Source organism: Vicugna pacos, chromosome 10, assembly GCF_048564905.1.
Source record: "Vicugna pacos chromosome 10, VicPac4, whole genome shotgun sequence".
Classification (NCBI taxonomy): Eukaryota; Metazoa; Chordata; class Mammalia; order Artiodactyla; family Camelidae; genus Vicugna; species Vicugna pacos.
In genome coordinates this window covers 67,010,975-67,036,630 of record NC_132996.1, presented here as the reverse complement: position 1 = coordinate 67,036,630, position 25,656 = coordinate 67,010,975, and the positions used below count along the sequence as shown (strand labels likewise).

Here is a 25,656-nt window from a genome sequence, read left to right as displayed (position 1 = left end):
ACATATGTGTGTGTATAACTGAACCACAATGCTGTACAAGAGAAATTAATACATTGTAAACCAACTATACTTCAATAAAAATAAAAATAAAGTAAATAAATATGCATTCAGAATAAAAATTTTGCTCTAACCAAAAAAAGCCATGTTCTCTGCTCTTTGCACAGGAACATCACAAAGCAGTTCACTTTTGAGTCTCCAAACATTCCTTTTCTGAAAATAATAGCAGATCATTGAACAAGTGTATTTCAGACCTTAAAGTCTACTGTTGGCTTCTCAGGAGCCCTTAAGGTCAGGATCATTCACTCAGTAGTCTTTTAAGCAGGTTATTTGAAAATCTCTTTGCCAAATAATTATGTCTATGACTTTATTGAAACTATTTAGCTGCCTACACTCAGAAGACTTAGGGGCAACTCCTCCCACTGCTCTTCTGTAGTGGGGAGGCAGAGTCTGCTGAGGAAAAAGTTATGATGTCTGGATCAACCCATACTTAGTGTGACATTATCAAAAGAAATATTTTCTCCCTTTGAATGTATCTCGATAGCATCATTGTGCCTTTATAGAAGATCACCTGTGCTTTTACAGGGGACCACATCTTCAGCCGTGATGGCATTTCAGGATCTCCTGGTTCAAGTTGGAGGCCTGGGGAGACTCTAGACCCTTCAGGTGGTTTTCCTTTGTCTCTCCAGCCTCATTGCATACCATCATATTCTATTGCAGAACTTTACTGCAGCCATCCCTGGTCATTGCTCTTAGGTTCACATCCTCAATGATGACGTTGTCTCTCCTAATGGCACTGGGACCTTCAGCCAAGACATCCTCTTGAGAATCTCTGTCCCACTGGACTCAAACTTGAGGCCAGAGAAGTATCATCACTTCAACCATCTTCAGTGGCAGCTCCTTCACCCGAATGGGACCTTCCCCAACATGACTTGAGTCTTGTGTGGACAGCTGGGCATATAACCAAAGCTCCTTCTCCTCCACCATCATGACCGAGGTAAGAGGCCCCATTTAAACGATCAAATGTTTAGAATGAACACAAAGAATATACTTGTTTTATACAGTTAGCCCCAGGTGAATACTGTAATCAGCCTTTTCCTCATTGTAACTGCTCAGCTATACTATAGCGGTCAAGAGTATTAGTATTGAGGTTAATGAATGCACTAAACACGAACCTGTTATTACATCATTTAATCTAGTGAGAAAGACTTATAAAGGGTAATGTTATGCTAGGGCAGTGGTTCTCAATACTCTTTAAAACAGATGCCCGTAGTAAATAAATCAGAACCTCTGGGTCAAGGATCCAGGCATCATTATTCTCTAAGCTCTTCAAGTGATTCAATGAGTAACCAAAGATAAAAGTTACTATAGTAGTTGAATTATAGACTGCTAAGTGAAGTCAAAGGCAGAGCTCTTATGTTACTTATAGGATGAGGGAAAGCTTCTTGCAAAAAATATGTTTGAGATAATATCTGAAGAATGATATAAAGTAATGTAATAAAGGAAATTGTTAGTCCAAAAGGAAAATGAGTATATATAGACAGATGGATACAGTCTGTTCAAAGGATATGAGATAAGAAAGAATGAGCCAGCTTCCTCTGAAGGATTGAAATAAGTCAATACTTCCAGAGTGTGGGATACCAGGGGAGACTAGTTGGAGAAGGAAGTAGGACCCAAATAGCAGTGGATCATATGTAGGAGTTTGGAGTCAGTTTCCACTAAGAGTTTAAACTCTTCTAAAACTGCTGTGCTTCTTTCCTTCTCTTTCAGTGGGACCTGGTATGTGAATTTCAGTCATTAAAATCAATGGCTTAATCCCTATTTATGGTTGGACTGCTGCTGGAAGGTCTGATATACGGCCATCTTTCAGATAGGTGAGTGCCACCTCAGTTTCTGATGGGCTATTTATCAACTGCTATATTCATTCCTTTATTTTAGAAATCTATACTGAGTTTTGTATGTTTTGCATTGAGCTATGTGTTGACTTGTGTCTCTGACTCCAGGGCGCTACAACCTAATAAGAGTACTTTATACATAAACTGGAAATCATAGTCTAGTGTGATAATCTGTTCAATGTTTTGCATAAGGAGGACAGAAAAAAAATCTAAGTCAGACTCAAAGAAGTTTCAGGAAAAGATTTTCAGAGCAGAGGCCAGGATATGAGGTTTAGGACTAGGAATGGGCTTAATGCAGGGAGAGGAAAGGGTTCTGAGGCAGAAACAACCTATATGTTTGAAAGCACAAATTTGTGAAACAGTATCATTGGCCTTGACAATGTTCTGAACCACCCAGACCCTGTGAGATAAATGATTATGGACCCTTTCAGGCTGGTCATCATTTCATACATGCAATGTAGGTGCACACGTGAAAGTGTAATCATCATCATAAAATATGCAGACTGTGTAGTAATGTGGCACTGACGCCACAGTAAGACACTGCACCTGTAACCTAGATGCCGATCCTTGTGAAATGCCTTTAATAGGTAATACTTGTAACCACACAAAGTTAATAACATTAAGAATCTTGGATAACATGCCTTGAGAATAAGAAGTCTGAAATTTCCAGTGTCCTGGGAGAGCTTATTCTCAAAGAGGCAGTCAACCACTGCTGTCACCCAAGCATGTCTCCTATGAGGGTACTGAGGGTACATTAATGCCCAAAGACATCTGCCAGCCAATTATACTTAGTAGTCTCTAGCTAAAAATTATAACCTTTGATTTTATCACAGTTAAATATTGCCCACATAGATCTTTGAATCAGAGTTCATTTCCCCCAGTGTTCAGACTCAAGCCTCTGTACCACTAACTCAAATAGCATAATGAGTAAATGAGTGAATGAATACATGAATAAAGCCATTTAATTTTTAAAATGAAGATAAATAAGTTTTCTTGGAGCTTAGGTCCAGGTTAATATCCATCAAAAGTAGAATGAAAACATAAACTGTGGAATATTCATATAAATTTATATTCAGCAACAAGAAAGAACAAACTGTAGTTACATGCAAAAACTTGGAAAAAAACATTATATAATGACATAAGGATCATACACTGTATGATGCTAATTTTTATAAAGATCAAAAGCAGGCAAACTAGTTTTATGGTACTAAAAGTCATGATATTAGATATCTTTGGTGGGAATGGCGACTAACAGGAGACACAAGATGGGCTTCTTGAGTGATAGCAATGTTCAATTTTGACCTATGACTGGTTAAATGTATTTTAACCCATTTATTTTGTGATACTTAACAAGTTTGTATGAAATTGATATGTGCATTTTTGTACGTAACTTAAACTTCAATGAAATGTTTAATAGGAGATATAATAATGATGAGGGTGGGACAGTTGGGTTGGGAGAATACTTGGGTAGGAGATAATAGTGACCAGTTGTTAAGAGGATTGATTTCAATACCCTTGGCTCAGATTTGTAAAATGATCCCATCAGATCTTAAATCATAAAGGGTATTTTAGAAGCTATTAAAGGAACCTTAAAGTTATCAAGTTCAATTTCCTATGAAATGAAGGCAGCTCTACATTTCTAACTAATAACCACCTAGCTTCTGTTAGAAGACTTTTGAGAATGTGTAGCTCACACCTTTAAAAGGCACCACTGGCTAGTGTTTGACTTTTGTTAATGTAACACATTTCCTCCATATACCAAGCTTATCGGTGCCTTCTCAATTTTTTTCTATCTGTCCTTCCTCAGGATCCAAGTGACACACCAATGATATTCCATTGGACTTAGAATAAAATGTAAGTTTCTTACTAGGTTTCTTACTGTGCTTTCCGTCAAGCATAAGATTTGGCCTCTGCATCCCTTTCTCACCTCATCTCCTGCCACCTTCCCCCATTCCCTGCTAGTCTTCAAAACATCAAGCTGGGTTTCCACCAGATACCATTGACATATGTTCCTTCTGCCCCAAATATTCTTTTTCCTACGCATTGCTCAGCCTATACCTTCTAATTTCTCAAATTTAAATGTGACTTCCTCTAAGATCTCTTCCCTAACTCCCCATTCAGTGATGCCTCCACCCAAGTTACTCTCATGTCATTTCCCACCCTTTATTTTTTTAAGGGAAATTTTCTAACATGGCCTTTTAAAGGTCACACTTCTCCATTGAGGGGTAGCAGAGACCAGCTAGGAGATATTAAAATAACCTAGAGAAGAGATGGCAGGACTGTAAATATAAGAGGTAACCATGGAGATGATAAAATGGACTTGGATTTAGGAAACGTTTTGGAAGTAAAGGTGATAAGACATGCTAGTAGTTTAGATTATTTTTCACTACTGAGGGATTTCTAGTGAGAGAAATAGGTATGTAGGGCATATAGGCTTTTGGCCCAAACAAATGAGTAAATTTTGTTGCCTCTTTACAAGATGGGAAAGGACTAGGGTAGAAGCAAATCTGGGGAGAAAATCAAGATGTCTATTTTGACTTCCTGAGGTGAAGTTACCTATTAGACATGCATATGGAGATCACATAGACAGGGATGTGAAAGTCACAGAAGATGTCAAGGCTGAATATGAACTTGGACATTATTAGCATATAAGTATTTTGTAGTTACGAGAATGTAAGAGGTAATTTAGGAAAGAAATGCAGCTTGATACCAGTGATACCAAGTAGGTTTAACTTTGCCTAAAGAATAACTTACTATGTGATCACCATTTATGTCACCATGACTGGGTCTGTTGTTCTCTTATCAATGATTACTCAAGTTTTCCAGGCTTGGGTTCTTTGTCAGATTTTAGATCCACCCAAAGTTGTTCATTATACACTATGTATCCATCCATGCCTTCATTCCTTTTTCACTGTCATTCACTTTCCCCCTAACCTGTGGTCTCATCATTAACTCATATCAAGACTGACACATATGTTCATCCTATAATTTCTCCTGGCTTCCTCTCCTCCCTCCTCCTCCAATCAAAAATGCACATGAAGCTTCTCTACTTATCTTCATCAAACAGCATTTTCATCACAGTGCTGATATATTAGTCATGATAGTTAGCTACCCAAAAATCCTAATCAATTCTCATAAAAGGATAATGCTCACCGATGTTTCAGTCAAATATGGCCGGGGGGGCCCTCCTGGGCATCCATCTTTCAGGCAGTGGTTCATGAAACTAACTCGCTTCATTATAGACCTCCAACATCTGTGAGAAAGTGTATAAGACCACAGTGGACCTTTCATGTCCAGGTCTGGAATTGGCATACCACTCTTTGCAACATCCAACTGACCCAGTTTTAGGGCCCCTGGTAACTACAATCAATTTTGGGAAATGTTGTCTTCCTGTAATCCCTGAAGGAAGGAAAGGAATGGTAAGACTCTAGCAAGACTGCACCAGCCAAATTTCTAATGAATCAAAAAAGTTCAGTTAATCATTCTCCTCATTCATGTGTAGTATCCTCACTGGTTTGGGCAAGAGTTCTTTCTTAGATGTAAATCTGTTTGTGTGTATTCCTATTTCTCACCATTCCCATAGTTCACCAGAGAGATCATTATGTGTTTGCTGTTTATCTCTTGATTTGTATATGTTATTTAAAACATGCAGGTATTCTAATTTACATAAAAGGCATCATGTTATTTATCCAATCTCTTCCTTACTTTTTTACTCACCATTATGTTTTTGAGATCTACTTATATTTCTGTGTGTATATCTAGTCTTTTGCTTCAAATCACTCCATAGCTCTCCAGGGTGGGCCCTCAACACTTTTTCCCTATGCTCTTTCCTAGTGATAGACTTCCAGATTCCCACAACATGTCTTAACACCACACTTATCTCTAATATTAACAAGTTGATATACATCCCTTTACCATGAAGTTTATTTTTACTAAGAGACTTTAATTTTTAGAGCAATTTTAGGCTTGCAGAAATATTGAGAAGAAAGTACAGAGTTTTCATGTACCCTCTCACACACACAATTTCCCGTATTATGAACATCTTGCATTCATGTGGTACATTTTTCATAACTGATGGGCCACTATTGATACATTATTGAATAAATCCTTAGTTTACATTAGGACACAATCTTTGTGTTGCATAGTCTTAGGGGAAATGCATAATGTCATGTATCCATCATTAGAGTATCTCCCTAATGCCCTGTGCTCCATCTATTCATCCCTCCCTCTGAACCTCTGGCAACTCGTACCATGAGAATTTATTTAGCATATATAGACTGTCATCATGCTTATTGTATTTTCATTTCTCAGTTTTCCAATGATTGCCTTTTCATCATATGCTCATCCACAGCTCTTTTTTAAAACACAATTCTATTCTGAGTTCTCTGATACAAATATAGTAATAAAATATATGTTGTAAGAATACTCAGAAAGTAACACATTTTACCAGACTTATAATGACAAGTATACTATTAAAGTAAGAAATGTTTCAGAGCAGGTGTCCAAAACCAAGGATTGTCCATATATTAATCCTACTGAGAATTTAGTATCAGCTTATGTAATTTTGTTCAGGATGACTCCAGAAAGGGCCTTTTTTCTGCCATTCCCTGACATACAGCCCTTCTTTTTATCTTCCCCTTCTTTTTTCCTTATTCTCTGTATCCCATCATCCTCTCCTCTGAACTTTCTATCAGTTCCTGCACTGAGGGGAACAGTTGCTGGATGGTCTTCTGTTTGACCTGAAACGTGTTTCTCAAGGCATTTAAGCCTAGACACAACTGAGAGTGGTTTTTACACAATCTACCTGCAGCTTTGATGCACATAATCCCACTCTTCTTTTCAAATAAGTTTAGCCTTTTTCTTGATAATGCAGACCCAAATACAGATCTCCTGATTTCACTTCTCAGTGCTCTAAATTCAATACACAAATCCACTAACCTCAATGCACATATTTTATAATAAAACACTTGTGACAACTTTCATATTTTATCTTTTATTTCACTGGAGTAAGTGTCCTCCTGGTGATATGCTGGTGAGAAAATTTAAACAACAGTCTCATATTGACAAATAGGGAGGGTTACATCTGTCAGTTCTACTGTTGACAAATGTAACTATTCTTCCAACTCTGAAGTGCAATGTTTCACTTGTTAAACATTTATCCTAAATTTCAAGATGTGTTGACTTTTGTCAAGTTTCCAAATATTAACTTTGTTCATAAATAATCTGCTCTGGTTCAATGTTTCTTAGGTTTGGGGGGAAGATGGTACTCAGGTGGTGTTTACTCCATTCACCATTGCTGACACCCGTGCAGCCTTTGCTCCCACCTTCATCATGACCTGCTCACTCTGCTTCTTGGCAGTGTTCTGTACCATGACTATGTTTGCAAACTCTTCGAGTGTAAGTCAATATTTTGAGCCTTTTATTGTCTCCATGCCTTTAATTGACCTTGAAATTGCCCTTTTGTCTGAAACTACTATTATTATCTGTGTTTTCTTCCAGTGTCAGAGTGGGCAGTGCCCCAGAAGCTAGCTATGGTAGTAATGATAATTTTAAGTTCCTACAGTATTGGGAAGACTTGTGGGAGTGCTACTGGGGAGCAGATTCTAGTCTCATCATAGAAAAAGTTCAGAAACAAGACATGGATGTCAAGAAAGGAAAGCAGTACACAGTTGAAAGAACTTGGGTTCATATTCTAATAGTATGGGTTACAACTCTTGGTTATTCCTAACTCTGTGATCTTAAGCAATTTAGTTAATCTAAAGCTCAATTACCTCAACTGCAAAACAGGGATATTAATATGTATACCTGTCAGGGTTGCTTTGAGTATTAAATAGGACAATGTATGCAAGTCATATAATATGATCCCTAGCATGCACTAAGTTCTCAATAAATGGTAACCAGTTCACCATCCAGAAAAGAAAGGAAGGGAAGGAAGGAGAGAAAGAGAGAGAGAGAAAGAGAGAAAGAGAGAGAGAGAGAAAGAGAGAAAGAGAGAAAGAGAAGGAGAAAGAGAGAAAGAGAGAGGGAGAGAGAGAAATAGAAAAAGAGAAAGAGAGGAAAGAAAGAGAGGAAAGAAAGAAAGAAAGAAAGAAAGAAAGAAAGAAAGAAAGAAAGAAAGAAAGAAAGAAAGAAAGGGAAAGAAAGGAAGAAAAGCAAGGATTTATTAAGTGATAGATAGTACACTCTCAAGGGGACAGCAGACAGACCCAGGTGGGAAGCTGCCCAGAGTTTCTTTGGCAAGCTGATTATATGGGATGTGAAAATGAATGGGCAGAATATTTATTGGTGGGGAGGGGTCTGAGGTAGACTTTCCTGATCTTCATCCCAGCTCTACCTTCCCAAAGGGAGGAGGGATTTTTTTGTCCTTATTTAGTCTTGATCAGGAAGTTGGGTGAGGGCATAATGAGCAAAAGGTTACATTCAGATGGGGATATAATGAGTGAAATTTTACATTCAGATAGTGGAGATTTCTGTTTTGTCCCACATTTTTTGTCTGCCTCCAGGACACTTGTCAACCCAAAATGTAGGGTTTCTTATCAGTCCAGAGGTCCCTGATTTTTTGGGGCTGCCCAAGGACCTCCATTGTTCACAAGGTGTGTGGTTCCTGCCATTTGGCTTGTGTCTCCCTTTCTCTGCTCATATCTAGCTACCTGCCTACTCTAACAGGAGGACTGGCTTTTGCTATTCAAGACTGATAGACACTGAAGCTGACAATGACTATACCCTTGCTTGTCTTATTCTTATTCTCCAGGTATGGACACTCTCCATATTCACCGCCTGTAAGGAAGGCTGTGATGAGAACAGAGAAGAAAATACTGACACTTGGGATCTGTTTAGTTCTTAGTTGAGGAAGAAAGAAAAGAGGGAATAAAATGACATGCTACCTAGAAGGCTAGCATTTTTCAGTTATCGTTGTATCATAAACACAGCATTATCATGAAATCATTTTTGTTAATAGAAAATGATATACCCACTTATTTATAATAAGAAAATTGTTTTTTACTTAATTTTGGAAAGTATTGTGTGATGGAGATGGTTTGAGGGCTTTTTATCATTGTAAGTAAGATTGGATATAAGTAAATGAAAATCTCCAAAACTATTTGAAATTGGAAGTGTTTATTTTCTCTAGCACTAAGAATTGGCATGGGGGATGATTTCAGCAAAAATGACAAATGAAGACTTCCAAAAATGGGTTGCTCCATAAAAGAAAAAAATCTGCAAAAAGTTGTCAGAATAAACTTTTTCAGAACTCTAGAAATCAATCAAAGGTTTGCAATAATCCATGGACTCTTGTTTGAGAAAAATGGATGAATCTCAGAAAGAATAGTGAGTGTTGAGGTATTTTAACATATCCTAGTCCCATTTACTACTCCCCAGCTATAACATAGCCTTGAAAATTGATGACTTACTTTCTTAATAGTAGGGGGAGAATAACAGAACTTGAGTTATTTCAAAGCCTCATTCACAAAGACCAGTCAGTATTTGACCTGCCATGGTTTCCATAAGATCCTATTTGAAATCCCTTTCTGTATTTGACCAGCATGAAAGGACTCTCCTCATGGAGCATTTGCTGAAAATATTTACTGGCAAGTGTTTTGAGGTCACAAGATTCCTGAATTGATGAATAACAATTGGGGAAATAGATGCCTAACAAAAAGGCTTAAATGAGAAAATATCTATACTGACCTATCTATGCGAAATATCTAGACTGGCTTTGAAAAGCTCCAAAATATTCTTTGGAGTCTAGAAAAATATGCACATGTGTAGAGCTGTGTGCATACTCATGAATGTCTAGAGAAAACCCTAAGCTCTCACCTCTTGATGACCTGGAGGTTCTGTACAAGTAGTAAGCAAAGACAAAGACAGAGATCACACTGCCTGGTTGAGTGTTGAAAGCAAGCCCCAACACACTCAGAGCCTCTCAGTAAAATCTGAGAGATTTATTGGTTGCAGGTCATTAATTCATTAGCTGACCAACATGCTAACCAAGTACAGACTTCAGTGGCCACACATGAATAAGAATATAAATCTTACAGAATTAGTTCACAAAAAGTCACTAACCAACTGAAAAACAACCACTATAACAAGCAGCAACAATATCTAATTTCCAGCGTTATCACATTATATTATTTAAAAGATACAATGTTCAACAAAAGCTCTGAGCCAAACAAAGAAATAAGAAATTATGACTTTTACATAGGAAAAAAAAAGCCCAAACAATATAAAATGCACCTGAGGAAACCCAGATGTTAGCTTATTAGACAGAGGCTTAAATCTGCCATATAAATATTCTCAAGACATAAAATAAAATATCCTTAAAAATTAAAGAATGAAAGGAGAAGATTAAAGATGGTGGCATAGGATGATCCTGTGTTCACCTCTTCCCATGGACACACCGAAGCTACATCCTCATATAGAACAATTCTCTCCCCAGAAGACTGGAGAACAGCTCTTCCACAAAAAGGACCAAAAGAGAGGGGCAAAGTCATATTGAGATGGGTAGGAGGGGCAGAGATGCAGTCTTGCCAGGACCCCCATCCTAAGTGTAGTGACCCACAAGCAGGAGGGATATCACAAACTCAGGGCTGCTCTTGAGGAGTGAGGTGTTTGAGCCCTTGCTGGGCACCCCAGCCTGTGGGACTTGCACTGGAAAGGTAAGCATCTAAAATAACTGGCTCTGAATACCAGCAGGGCTTACATCTGGGACAACTGGTGGGCATAGGAAACTGAGACTGTGCTCTTGAAGTGCCTACATACAGGCTCACTCGCTCCAAGTCCCAACAAAGAGGCACAAGCTTGAGAAGAGCCTGGGTTGTATGTGAGGGAGATTTGCTGACTAGTCTTAGGGTTTATACCAGAAGGGCGGGGGACTTCTCTCCAGGAAGAGAGGTGCTAGTGAACACCATTTTTCTTAGTCTTCTTCTGCCTTGCTAGCCAGTGCTGGTGGACACCATTTTTGGCATTCTGAAGCTACCTCGCTAGAGTTTCTTACCTCTCCCTGGCATTCCCCTGCAGCTCCACCACACGAAACCCAGTTTGAGTGCTTTTCCCAGGCCAGCACTAGTCCGCCATAGCTCCCCACCCCTCTAGACCTGGTGGACAAGCACATCCCAGCCCAGCAGTTCTCAACCATGGCCCCTTTCCTGCCAGATCTAGAAGGTGCATGTATTTCACATGAGGGATGCCCCTTGAACACTTGGCACTGGTGGGCTGTGTTTCTGAGTCCCACAGGACTAAAGCAACCAGAGAGACAGATAGATGTTGGCGGCCACCAGCCCCAAGGCACTGCACAGACAATAGTTCAAAACACACCCTTAGTCTTCCAGTGACCACTTCTTCAAGATTAGGAGAGACAGCTGTTTCAGCTAATACAGAAAATCAGGCAAAATGAGGAGACAGATGAATATATTCCAAGGGAAAGATCAAGGGAAAAAGCTCATAAAAAGACATTAATGAAATCGACATATGCAATCTACCTGAAAGAGTTAAAAGCAATGTCTAAAAATGCTTACCAAACTCAGGAGAAGAATGTGTGAACACGGTGAGATCTTCAATAAAAGATATAAAATATTTAAAAGTTACAAACAGAAGTTACAGAGCTGAAGAATACAATAACCAAACTGAAGAATGCACTAGAGGAGTTCAACAGCAGACTGGATGAAACTGAAGAATGAATCAGTGAGCTAGAAGACAAAGACAATGGAAATCACCCAGACAGGGCAGGGAAAAAAGGATTTAAAAAAGGGAAGATTCCTTAAGGGACTTCTTGGACAACTCTATGCAAAATAACATTCGCATAATAGGAGTCCCAGAAGGAGAAGAGTGATAGGACCAGAAAACTTATTTAAAGAAATAACAGGTGAAAACTTCCCTAATCTGGGGAAGGAAACAGACATCCAGATCCAAGAAGTCCAGAGAGTTCCAAATAACAAACCCAAAGAGATCCATACCAAAACACATTATAATTAAAATGGTAAAAATTAAAGAGGGGATCTTAAAAGAAGCAAAAGAAAAACAACTTTTCATATAAAAGGGAAATCTCATAAGGCTATCAGTAGAATTTTTAACAGAAACTTTGTTTAAAGTTAAGCTGCTATTAACTTAAAACATACTGTTATATAATAGGCTGTTATATGTAAATTTCATGGTAACCACAAAGCAAAAACTCAAACAAAAAAATGAGAAAGGAATATAAGCACTAAGGAAAACCATCAAACCACAAGGAAAGAAGAGACAGAAGAAGAAAGGAACAAAGAGGATCTATGAATAAAGACATAAAACAATTAATAAAATGGCAATAGTTTCATACTTACCAACAATTACTTTAAGTATAAATGGACTAACTTCTCCAATTGAAATGCATAAAGCGGCTGAGTGAGGGAAAAAAAAACAACCATCTACATTCTGCCTACAAGAGACTCACTTTAGAAGGACATACACAGACTGGAAGTGAAGGAATGGAGAAAGATATTCCATTAAATGGAAATGAAAAGAAAGCTGTTGTAGCTATACTCAAATCAGACAAAATAAACTTTAAAACAAAGACCATGGTATAAGACAAAAGAAGGTCATTACATAATGATAAAGGAGTCAATCCAGCAAGAAGTTATAACATTTATAAATATATATATACGAGACATAGGAACACCAAAATATATAAGGCAAAAATTAACAAGCTAAAGGGAGAAATTGCAATACAATAATAGCAGAAGATATTAACACTCCACTTACATGAATGGATAAATCATCCAGACAGAAAATAAGGAAACATTCGCTTTAAACAACACATTAGCTCAGATTAATTTAATGAATATACACTAAACAGTCCATCCAAAGACAGCAGAATACACATTCTTCTCAAGTGTACATGGAATATCCTCCAGGATAGATAACATGTTAGGCCACAAAACAAGTCTCGATAATATTAAGAAAATTGAAATTCTAGGGAGGAGATCAAGATGGCTGAGTAGGAGGATGTGGAGCTCACCTCCCCCCACAAACATATCAGAAATACATCTACGTGTGGAACAATTCTCACAGAAAACCAACTGGAAATTGGCAGAAAATCTCTTATATAATCAAAGCTGCAAGAAAGACCCCCCCCCCAAATAACCAGGTAGGACAGGGTTAAAAAAAAAAAGGTATTGGAACAGGACCAGTGACCCTGGGAGGGAGCTGTGAAAAAGGAAAGGCCCACTCCAGTGGCCCCTCACCCTAGGAACACCCTTTGCCGACTGAGAGGTCTGTTGGGACGGATAGAGGAGCTTATATGTGGAATCTAAATTTATGTGTGGAATCTAAAAAAAATACAAATGAATCTATACACAAAATGGAAACAGACTCACAAACAGAAAACAAACTTACAGTTACCAAAGAGGAAAGGGATGGGGGAGGGATAAATTAGGAGTATGGAATTAACAGATACACACTACTATACAAAATAGATAAGCAACAAGGATTTACTGTATAACACAGGAAAATACATTCAGTATCCTATAACCTATAATGCAAAATAATCTGAATATATATATACATATATAACTGAACCACTTTGCTGTACCACTGAAACTTACACAATATTGTAAATCAACTACACTTCAATTAAAAAATAAAAAGCTTCTGCAAAGCAAAGGAAATAATAGAGTGAAGAGTCAATCTGTGGAATGAGAGAAATGTCTGCAAATCATATATTTCATAAGGGGTTCATATCCAAAATATACAAGGAAATAAAAAACTCAATAGCAAAAAATAATAATAATCCAATTAGGAAATAGATAAAGGGTCTGAATAGACATTTCTCAAAAGAAGAAATACAGATGGACAATAAGTATATGAGAAGGTGCTCAATGTCACTAATCATCAGGGAAATGTTAATCAAAACTACAGTGAGATATCACCTCACACCTGTTAGAATGGCTATTACCAAAAAGACAAAAGACAGCAAGTGTTGGGAAAGATTTGAAGAAATGGGAACCTTCGTACACTGTTGGTAGGAATGTAAACTGGTACAGCCATTATGAAAATAATGCAGATTGGCAATCACTATAACATTTCATGGCCTGATATTCAACTTGCACTCTTTGAAAGCAACAATTTTCTGTCCCAGGTTATCTTTGAAGCTGTCATTCTCACGGCCAGGTATGATGCTCTTTCAACATTGAATCATAAGAGTCATCAAGTAAGTCAGATACTGTTCACATTCCTTGTAGGAATTTCCATTCTAGTCAATGAGAAAAGGAAGTGGTTTCCCCCGTTGCTCAGAGATTACATTGGTCTTACCTGCTTAATGCCAAAAAAACGCTATTTTTCGCTGAGAGCCAAAGGACTTCCTGAAGTCAGGATGAGGGTTTAGAATGAATACTGACAAACATTGTTAGCAGGACATAGGCTTTTACACAGAACGGGTATCAGTAAGGAATGGTTCAGACACGTGGTTGTCTTCATCACATCCAAGGAGAACTTGGATATCAGTTCCAATGACAGCTAAAGTTTCTTGAGAATAGTAACTAACCACTTGCCCTTTGACCAATCAGACTTTTAATAACAGTCATAGAGGAGATAGGCCTTGCAATTACATCCCAAAGCAGGGACACAATGCTCTTACTTTCTCTGTCTAGGATTCTTTCCGATTTTTAAGGTCTCCGTAATTTGCCTATTTCCTTATCCCTATATATTCACTTTTGAGTCTGGTATTAAATCACCATAAATGCAACACTTTTTTTCTGTATATATATATTTTTTTTTAATTGAAGTATAGTCAGTTTACAGAGTTGTGTCAATTTCTCTGTGGTGTACATCATAATGCTTCAGTCATACATGAACATACATATATCTGTTTTCATATTCTTTTTCAACATAATTTGCCACAAGATATTGAATATAGTTCCCTGTGCTATACAGTGTGAACTTGTTTATCTATTTTATATATATTAGTTAGTACCTGCAAATCTCAAACTCCCAATTTATCCCTTCTTATCTACTTCTCCCCCTGATAACCATGTTTGTTTTCTATGTCTGTGAGTCTGTTTTTGTTTTTTAAATAAGTCCATTTGTCTTTTTTTTCAGATTTCACATATAAGCGATATCATATGGTATTTTTATTTCTCTTCTTGGCTTACTTCACTTAGAATGGCATTCTCCAGGTCATCCATGTTGCTGTAAATGGCATTATTTTGTTATTTTATGGCCGAGTAGTATTCCATCATACAGCTTCTTTATCCAGTAATCTGTTGATGGACATTTAGGTTGTTTCCATGTCTTGGCTATTGTAATTAATGCTGCTATGAACATTGGGTTGTATGTATCTTTTGAATTAAGGTTCCCTCTGGATATATGCCCAGGAGTGGGGTTGCTGGCACATATGGAAGAGACTTCCTGACTGAAGTATTATTTCAATGAAATGAAAATCACTTGTCTTAAAGCAGAGAGGTGTACAGTAGGAACAAGGGAAAAAGCTAACCTTAATATGTCTCTTAATCTGCCCTAAACAAGGAAGTGATTAAGAAGCTAATCCAGCCTCTCTTAGAATGTTTTACTAAATTGATAGAATGACTGTATGTAATGGTTATGAGAACATTAGTGGTCACTACACTTCACATAAGTCTCAGAGCAGGAACATATTTTCAAGACCCCAGATTGGTGGGCTCCATCTTCCTCCTGATGTAAGCTTGCTTCCTTATAGGCAAGCCCTCTCCATTGCTTTAAAGTCCTATTTTTTTAAATTTTATGTTATTGAGTTATAGTTTACAATGTTGTGTCAATTTCCAGTGTAGAACACAATTTTTCAGTTATACATGAACATACATATATTCATTGTCGCATTCTTTTTCACCGTGAGCTACCACCAGATCTTGTATGTATTCCCCTGTGCTATACAGTATAATCTTGTTTATCTATTCTATATATACCTGTCAGTATCTAGAATTCAAATTCGAACTCCCAGTCTGTTCCTTCCCACCCCCTCCCCCTGGCAACCACAAGTTTGTATTCTATGTCTATGAGTCTGTTTCTGTTTTGTATTTATGTTCATTTGGCTTTTTCTTTTCTATCTTTCTTTCTTTCTTTCTTTCTTTTTTTTTTTAGATTCAGCATATGAGCAATCTCATATGGTATTTTTCTTTCTCTTTCTGGCTTACTTCACTTAGAATGACATTCTCCAGGGACATCCATGTTGTTGCAAATGGCATTATGTTGTCGTTTTTTATGACTAATTATCAGAGAAATGCAAATCAGAACTACGATAAGGTATCACCTCACACCAGTCAAAATGGCCATCATTCAAAAGTCTGCAAATGACAAATGCTGGAGAGGCTGTGGAGAAAGGGGAACCCTCCTACACTGCTGGTGGGAATGCAGTTTGGTGCAGCCACTGTGGAAAATAGTATGGACATTCCTCAAAAGACTAGAAATAGACTTACCATATGACCGAGTAATCCCACTCCTGGGCATATATCCAGAAGGAACCCTACTTCAAAAAGACACCTGAACCCCAATGTTCATAGCAGCACTATTTAAGCCAAGACATGGAAACAGCCTAAATATCCAACAGATGACTAGATAAAGATGTGGTATACTTATACAACAGAATACTACTCAGCCATAAAGTCCTATTTATATTGTTTTTATTGACTAAAAAACTGCCTTTTTGAACTTTTAGTGTCAGTGGTTCCCAGGATGACATTTATTGCCAAATGAAGTCCTAATGCTGGCTCCTTTAATCCTGAATTATCATTCTAGAGCTTGTTTTTCTTCACACTGTCTCCTCCTAAGTAAGTCCAGTCCTTTTATTACTGTCTGGTGGAATACCTGTCCCTAGTCAAAAATTGTTCCTGCACCCTTAATTCTAAACTGCTCAGGGCACAGGTCATAAACTCTTTGGTTATCATCCGTATACATTTCTATGTCCTACAGAGAGTGTACAGGAAATATTAGACAGAGTAAATAAAATAAATATTTCCTGACTTTCCCTACCACTTTCTTTACTGGCAATTCTCAAATGTGCAATGAGAATTGAAGGAACTGACTCTTCAATGTTGAAGCTCTAACATTCTACAGTCTACATTTCTCAGCTTACCAACCCTTCCATAATCTCTGTTACATAGTAGTTTGTCTGCTATGTTTCACACTTGCAAACCCTTCCTACAGGATCTTTTCATGATTCGTTGAGAGTTGACAAATTTCTTCAGCCACAATATCCTGACTCTTACGGGTCTTCCTCTGTCTAGAAATGCAGACCCTCTGTGTGGCTCTATGAGCTTGAGAACTGGTGCTCTTTCTGCTGCTTTCAGTCATTCTTCCATCCACCAGAATGAACCCATTCTCGCCATCCCACCATATATATATAATAGAATACTACTCAGTCATAAAAAGAAAGGAAATAATGCCATTTGCAATAACATGGATGGACCCAGAGATTATCATACTAAGTGAAATAAGTCAGACAGAGAAGGACAAATGTTGTATGATATCACTTATATGTGGAATCTAAAAAACTATACAAGTGAACTTATTTACAAAACAGAAATAGTCTCACAGACATGGAAAACAAACTTATGGTTACCAAAGGGGAAAGAGGGGAGGGATAAATTGGGAATTTAGGATTAACATATATAAAATAGATAACCAACATGAGCCTACTGTATAGCACAGGGAACTATATTCAATATCTTGTAATAACCTATAATGGAAAAGAATCTGAAAAAATAGATTTTTATATATATATGTGCATAACTGAATCACTTTGCTGTACACCTGAAACATCATAAATCTGCTATACTTCAATAAAAAGAAAAAAGAAGCTTTAAATAAAAAAAAAAACTACTTCACAGGATTGGTGCTTCAGGTAGCCCCATTTAAATAAACATAAAACTGAGGTTTAGAGCAGTTCCCAACATGATACTGTCAATGTTAGGAAACAGTAGAGGTAAAACTTCAGATTTGCCCTCAAAGCCCATGTGTTTATAACCCTGCTGTATTGCCCCCCTATAATGAAATGAAAGTAATAAACAAGAAATTAGATGTATAGATTTTACAACACTTTCTTCATATTGCTATTTGCACCCTAAGTTCAACAGCTGGAGGAATCAGTATAATGTTCAATAGGTTTTGAGCAGCCCTGTTATCTCTTTTGATTATTCTAACAGTGTATGCTCCCCACCTGCCCTGGATCGTCTGTGAAGACTTCCCCATCCTCACTGGTCTTGTTGTCTTTCTCCTTCCTTAAACCAGGAATCAGCCTCTTCCTAACACCATCCAGGATGTGGAAAAAGAATGAGTAAACCCTCCAGCTGTCATTAGGAAAGGGCTGAGTACTATAGCTCTGTGATAAGGAAGGCAAAGGACTATCTGGGGCTCTCTGTCCTTCATGCAGGCTCAGACCTGGGTTATTTCCATTTGTGTCCACATCCTTTAGCTCAGTAACACCCTGCTCACAATGGTATTGGATTTCTCTTGAGGCTCTGTAGATCCCACAGACCACCTAGCACTGGCAGGTTTAGTCATGGAAAGGCCAAAATTAGTCTTCTTGTGACTGATACATGCTCTCTTCCTCTCCCTCATAGGAGACTCCTGATGTTTTTTATAAATCTGCTAAAACTCAAACGTCTCATTCTCTTCCTTCTAGATTTGTCATTCATTAAGCCAATGAGTTCCTGATAAATTGTGGGGAAGGGAATGAGATTGCCTTATAGATATAAACCTTTTTACTGCTTCAGTCAAGGAAGAGTTTTGGGATGGAGCATAGAATAAAATCCTTCTTGCAAAGATGACAGCATAGCTAAAGGAAGTGGATCTTGTTGGGAGAACTTTGAGATTTCATTAAATTTTCTGCCCCAGGTAATGAAAGCTTTGAGGAAAGAGAGAAATTAAGGAAGTAGGAAAACAGGGTTTGAAATGAGGAAAAAATAAGAAAGTACCCTTAAAATCTTCAATTCTCCTGATTTTCCTATGATGTGACAGGTCAAAGGTCTAAAGAGACAATGTGGAGAGTAGCAGGTATGAGAGCCTTTCCCAGAATAATAGTGTCGATATGTAGAGGGTCTTGGATACAAAGCTGATGGATAGAAGGCCAGCTTATCCTTGGGCCTATAGTGTATATGCATTTATTCTACATCTTTGTTGTTTGTTTCCTGATTTTTGTCCTTCTTGGATTTCTTTTCCACAGCAGAAGAGATTCAAGAAAAACAAAGCAGGATGATACTTACATAAAGTAACCCTGTTTTAAGGAGTTCCTAAGAGCTCATCAAAATCAGAGCAAAATAAGGAGGGAAAATCAGATTGTTCCTTTATATGCAAAAAACTAACCAAAAATATAATAGACAGATGGATGCTATTTACTGTTATAGCACTAAATATATCAATTTTCCCAAAATAACTTACGAGCTTAAGTAATTTTAACAATCACTTGGTTTTGGAAAGAAGTTACAAAAATTGTTCCAAATTCATCTAGAAATGAATAATAGCCAAGATCAAGATTTAAAAACAGGATCATCACAGAATAACAGTGGAGCTGGCTGGTATGTGATGAAGCATATGCAAGACTTTATTGCAAAACTTCAACCATCAAAATGGTAACAGCAGATGCAGCCACAAATCAAAATAATTCCAGAAGAACACCTAAGTATTTATAAACACTTAGCATATGAAGTTTTGGTACCAAAAGTCACTTCTAAAGTGAAAGATTATGTAATAAATAACATTACTTAGCTCTTTAGAGGTAAATTCACAATATTGTATTGCTTTTCTTTTGCATTTTCTCTGACTTCATATTTTAAACAATTAGTATGCATAATTTTGGGGTTTGGGGTTTTTTGTTTAGTTTTGTTTTGTTTGTTTGGGGGTGGTAATTAGACATATTTATTTTTAGAGGAGGTACTGGGGATTGAACCCAGGACCTCATGCATGCAAAGCATGCACTCTACCACTTGAGCTATACCTTCCCCCCCATCATTTTAAAATACTATAAATACTGTCAAGTATTAGGGTTAATTGACATGATAAATGATTTCAAAATGTATATGTATATATGTACATATTCAATAAACATTATAAGTAAAATTATACTCCAATACAAAAATGAACAAAGAGCAAGAACAATTTTTAGAGAGGAAAAGCCACATGAATAAAAATTATATGAAAAGATACTCAAATTTAATAGTGATCAAAGAAATGTACACTAAAATTAAATACCAACCTTCCTTTTCCAAAGCCACAAAGACTCTTATATGTGCTACTTATTCATGGAGTGGGTGAAGTGCAGTGAGACTGACACTCAACAGTGTGTATAAAGTAAAGCATGTTATAAAGCTGCTAAAAAAAAGTAGTGTGGCATTCTTACCAAGAGCTTCAATACAGTGTTTACTCATCCAGTAAACACTTGTTGAGCTTTTACAACCCACTATGCTGGTTCCTGTCATCTACCAATAAAGAAAATCAGAACAATCTGATTTTCATTCTGGATGCTCTTTTTCTCCTTTGCCTTATTACCCTGGTGAGAAACTCTAGCACAATGTAAAACATAAGTCTTGAGAGTAAAACTCCTTGCCTTATCCCTGATTTTTGGAGGAAAGCATTCAGTACTTCACTGTTAACTATAAAGTTTATAAATTTTCTGTATATTCCCATTATCAGTTTGAAGAAGCCCCTTTTATTCCTACAATGCTGAAAATTGTTATCAAGTACAGATGTTGTTAAAAAAAAAAGATGTAATTTTCCAGGTATGTTAGATGATCTTTCTTCTTCCTTATTAGTGTCCTATGTGGAAAATTATAGTGACTCATTTTCAAATGTTAAAGCAGCTTTGTAATTTTGGGATAATCTCCACTTGGACATGACATTTTATAATATTGGACATGGTTTTCTAAAATGATGTTGAGATATTTTGCATCTATATTCATGAGAGCTATTGGTCTGTACTTTCCTTTTTTTGAAATATTTTGTTTTTGCATCAGAGTAGTTTCAGACTCACATAATTAGTTTCAAAGTGTTTTCCCTCTGAAAGAGCTTGTGTAGAATTGTAAAAATTATTTCTTCTCTAAATTTTCTTAAAATGTAGGGTGTAGAGTTCACCAGTGAATATATATGGCCCCATAGAGTTTTTTTGTTTGTTTCGTTTGTTTGTTGTTTTGTCTTTTTTTTTAAGGTATGAGAGATTTTAACTACAAATTTCATTTCTTTAGTAAACATATAAGGCTATTAGGTTATCTATTTCCTCTTCAGTGATTTTTCTCCTCATTGAGGGTCATATATTTCTGCTTATTTGCTTGCCTCAACTTTTTATTTAATGCATGACATTATTAGTTTTCTTACTTAGATGCTTGATTTTCTTTATTCCTACAGATATCCTTGGACTATTCTGGGATATGCCTAAATTGCTAGGAAGTAGTCTGATTCCCTGGCTCTTGCTTTTAAGCATTCTTAAGTAAAGCATAGAAGCATTTAGTCTATGGTTAAACAACCCCCACTACTACTGATCCAAAATTCTTGTGAATATACTATCCAATGATCCCTGAATTATGAAGCTTTCTATCCTGCCCAGAAGGAATAGGTACTATTCCCATCCTGATGTGAAATCCAGAAACTTTCAGCTCTAATCATTTGCATGGGCCTTTCCCCAGACATGAGTGTTTTTCTCACATGCATATGCCAATACTTGTGATGCACCCTGTGTAGATCTCTGAAGCTGTCTCTTTGCATAGGTCTCTCCTTACTGTAGCTGTATGCTCAAACCCTAGCCTTGTGAATCTTCCAAGGCATGAGCAAAATTTTCCTGGTAGTGAATTTCCTACCTTGAACATCTTTATCAATCTGGATATGTTACCGAGTCCAAACTCGTTCTGCTTGCCACACGATAGGCCAATAAATTGGGAGATGAGGTGTTGGGGCAAGGAATAGCGACTTTATGTGGAAAGCCAGCAGACCAAGAGGATGGCAGACTGATGTCTTGGAGAACCATCCTGCTCCAGTCAGAATAAAAGCTCTTTTTATACAAAAAAAAAAAAAAAACAGGGGAGGGGGTGTGGTTGGTTGTTGCAAACTTCTTGGTATAGGAATTCTTTGTTCCTGCAGCTGTCCAGGGGGGCCCGATCATCATGATCCTGCAAAACCTCCAAGAAAACAAATGTTATTTTCTGTTCTGCAACTTGTTATCTTTGCATTAGTGCAGAGCTAGCAAGACTAAGCCTAGAGAACAGGGCACAGTAGTTAAAGCTAAAGGAAAAGATCTAATATAGAGTCAGATTTGGGTTTTTTTCTATTACAGATAGGCTGAGAATTCCACAGTTACCAAGTCCTGGCTCCTTTGCGTTTTTTTCAACTGTCCTTACCTCTATTTATCTCTCTCCTTTCACACTTTATTATGAGCAGCGAAAAGAAACCAGCAAATAACTTGCTTGTAAGTCTCATCTATAGATCCAAGTTTGTTTACAAATCCCGCTTTCCACATAAATGTAGAACACAGTTCCACTACACTTTCTGGCACTTAGATATGAAGGATCCCCTTTCCTTCAGTTTCTAGCCATGTTAAATTTGTGGTAAATACAGTCATTCCACGTTCCTCTATTTCTGTATCCATAACTGTGTACTTGCTATTCACTCTGCCTGAATATCTTTTTCTACTGTTTAATTTCACCTACTCCTTCTTAACTCTTGAAGATCTGCTCATTTCCAAATTCCTCACTGAAATCTCATCTCCACAATTAATACTTCTCTCCTTTATGCCATTTATTCAATGGCATTAAATGTTGTCTCATTAATTCTTCCACAGCATGTTGTACATCTTCCATACATGACACTTAGGATATTAACTCTTTCTCTTTTAATGGACTAGGAGACCATTAAAGACACTCAACTTGTTCTATATACAGAGATATACATGTTGTTGCAAATGCCAAGATTTCATTCTTTTTTATGGCTGCGTAATAGTCCATGGTGTATGTATATATGTGTATATATATACACCACATCTTCTTTATCCAGTCATCTATTGTTGGGTACTTAGGTTGCTTCCATATCTTGGCTGTTGTAAATAATGATACAATAAACATAGGGATGCATATATCTTTTCAAATTAGTGTTTTCATTTTCTCCAGATAAATACTCAGGAGTGGAATTGCTGGATCACATGGTAGTTCTATTTCTAATCTTTTGAGGAACTCCATATTGTTTTTCCATAGCGGCTGCACCAGTATGCATTCACACTAACAGTGTACAAGGGCTCCCTTTTCTCCAGATCCCCAACAACACTGTTATTTGTTGTCTTTTTGATAATAGCCATTCTGACAGATAGTATCTCATTGTGGTTTCAATTTGCACTTTTCTGTTGATCAGCAATGTTGAACATCTTTTCATGTACCTGTTGGCCATCTGTGTGTCTTCTTTAAGAAAATATTCAGATCCTCTGTTTATTTTTTAATTGAGTAGTTGTTGGTTTGGTTTTGCTTTTGTTGTTATTGTTGTTTTTACATTGAATTGTATGAATTCTTTGTATATTTTGGGTATTAATCTCTTATCAGATATATAGTTTGCAAATATCTTCTCCCATTCAGTAAGTGGTCTTTTTGTTTTGTTGATAGCTTTCTTTGCTAAGCAAAAAGATTTTTAGTTTAATGTAATCCCGTTTGTTTATTTTTGCTTTTGTTTTTCTTGCCTGAAGAGACATATCCAAAAAAAATTACTAAGACTGATGTCAAATAGCTTACTGCCTGTGTTTTATTCTAGAAGTTTTATTGTTACAGATCTTAACATTGAAGTCTTTAATCTATTTTGAATGCATTATTGTGCATGGTATGAGAGAGTAATCCAGTTTGATTATTTTGCATGCACTTGCCCAGTTTCCCCAACAAAAAGCTGTCTTTTTCCCATTGTATACTTTTTCCTCCTTTGTCGTATATTAATTGCCCATATACATGTGGTTTCATTTCTGGGCACTCTATTCTGTTCCATTGATACATGTGTCTGTTTCTGTTCTGGTACCATACTGTTTTGATTACTGTAGCTTTGTAGTATAGTTTGAAATCAGGGATCATGATATTTCCAGATTTATTCCTCTTTCTCAAGATTGTTTTAGCTATTCAGGGTCTTTTGTGTTTCCATACAAATTTTAGAATTATTTGTTCTAGTTCTGTGTAAAATGCCATTGGTATTTTTATAGGAATCACATTGAATCTGTAGATTGCCTTGGGTAGTATGATCATTTTAGTAGTATTAATTCTTCCAATCCACGAATATGGTATATTATTCTATTTGTTTCTGTCATCTTCAATTTCTTTCATCAGCCAGCCACCTTGGGATCAGGTCCCACTCACCAGCAGGCCAACACCAGAGTTAGGACATCCCAAACCCCACAGACATCCATGTCAAGAACCAGACCCACCCACCAGCCAGCTGACATCAGCTCTAGGACCCCCAAGACCCTGCAGCCAGAAACTTTGGGACCTGACTCCACTCACCATCAGTGCCAGGACCCTTTGGGCCCCAGTCCTGCCCACCAGCAGGCCAACACCAGCTTCAAGACCCTTGAGACAGCCACCCCTGGATCCAGGCTCACTCACCAGCAAGCTGATACTTGTTTTGAGACATCCCATACCCTGCAGCCACCCATCCTTGAACTTGGCTCTGCCCACCTGGGCTAGGACTAGCCCTGAGACCCTCATGGGCCCTGCAGCTAGCTGCCTTGTGACCTGGCAGCCTCCACACAAAGCAGGTCCTGGCAACCAATCAGAATGAGGGCCAGCCATACCTACCAGACCATCACACAGCCTGCCACAATAGAAGGACCTACACAGTCCATTAAAAGGGCACCCCTGAAGCACATAGCTCTGGTGACCAGAGGGGACTGCACTGATGGGATGCATAGGATGTCTCCTACAAATGGAGCCATTCTGTCTCAACCTGGGATCACTTGTTCATCTTCAACAGCCTTTGAAGAGCTCCTTAATCAAGCTGGAAGTCTAAGGAAATCTCCAATCTTTTAGATAGTTTCCTTATTACTTCAAACATGATAATATACTCTCTGTTCTCTTGCAGAACTCCACTGAATCTATCCCTGGTCATTGCTATCAGAACCACATTCTCAACTATTTGGGATCCTCAATCCTGATCCCAAATGTTCTCATGCAAATTTCTGTCAAACAGAACACAAACCTAAGGCCAGAGAAGAGTCATCATTTCCTCCACCTCCAGTGGCAGCTCCTTCATCTAAATGGGATCTTCACAAACATGAACAAATAGGACCAGTTACTTAGGAAACCAGACAACATCTCACCCATATCAGTTAAATAAGAAGATGGGCACAGGCTCAAGGATTTGGATTTTTGAAATTTACCCAGGTAATTGGAATATGCCAGAGTTAAGCACCATTGTATTAAATCATGGGTAGAATGTAAAATTATCACATATCAGGGGTCCTACAGGGATTGGGATGGCTTCCTGGAGAAACTTATGTTTAGGCTGACACTTGAAAGATGTTTATCAGTTTATTGGAGTATTGAGAGTTGGTGGAGTAATAATTAATGGAAACAGCCATTTTTCCTCTCTTAGGTTCACAGGTGGGAGGGCACCTGGAGCATTTGAAGTTCAGTATGCTTAGAGAGTGGGATGCCAAGGGAGAGTGGCTAGAGACAGATCTAAGGAAGGAGAAGGGATTGTGTTAGTTTCTTACACCACCATAACAAATTATTACAAACTTGGTGGCTTAAAACAACAGAAATTTACTCTCCCACAATGTTAGAGTCTATAAGTCTAAAACCAAGGTGTCAGGGCCATACTC

At 37.5% G+C, this 25,656-nt stretch overlaps 1 non-coding gene and 1 pseudogene across 1 annotated transcript; one reads left to right on the top strand and one right to left on the bottom strand.

Moving 5' to 3' along the window:
• Positions 1–603: 603 nt before the first annotated feature.
• Positions 604–24,520, top strand: LOC140698883 (organic anion transporter 7-like; annotated as a pseudogene).
• TRNAA-UGC (transfer RNA alanine (anticodon UGC)) lies at positions 19,756–19,829 on the bottom strand. The gene has a single exon. It is a non-coding gene; the product is annotated as a tRNA-Ala (tRNA).
• Positions 24,521–25,656: the final 1,136 nt, after the last annotated feature.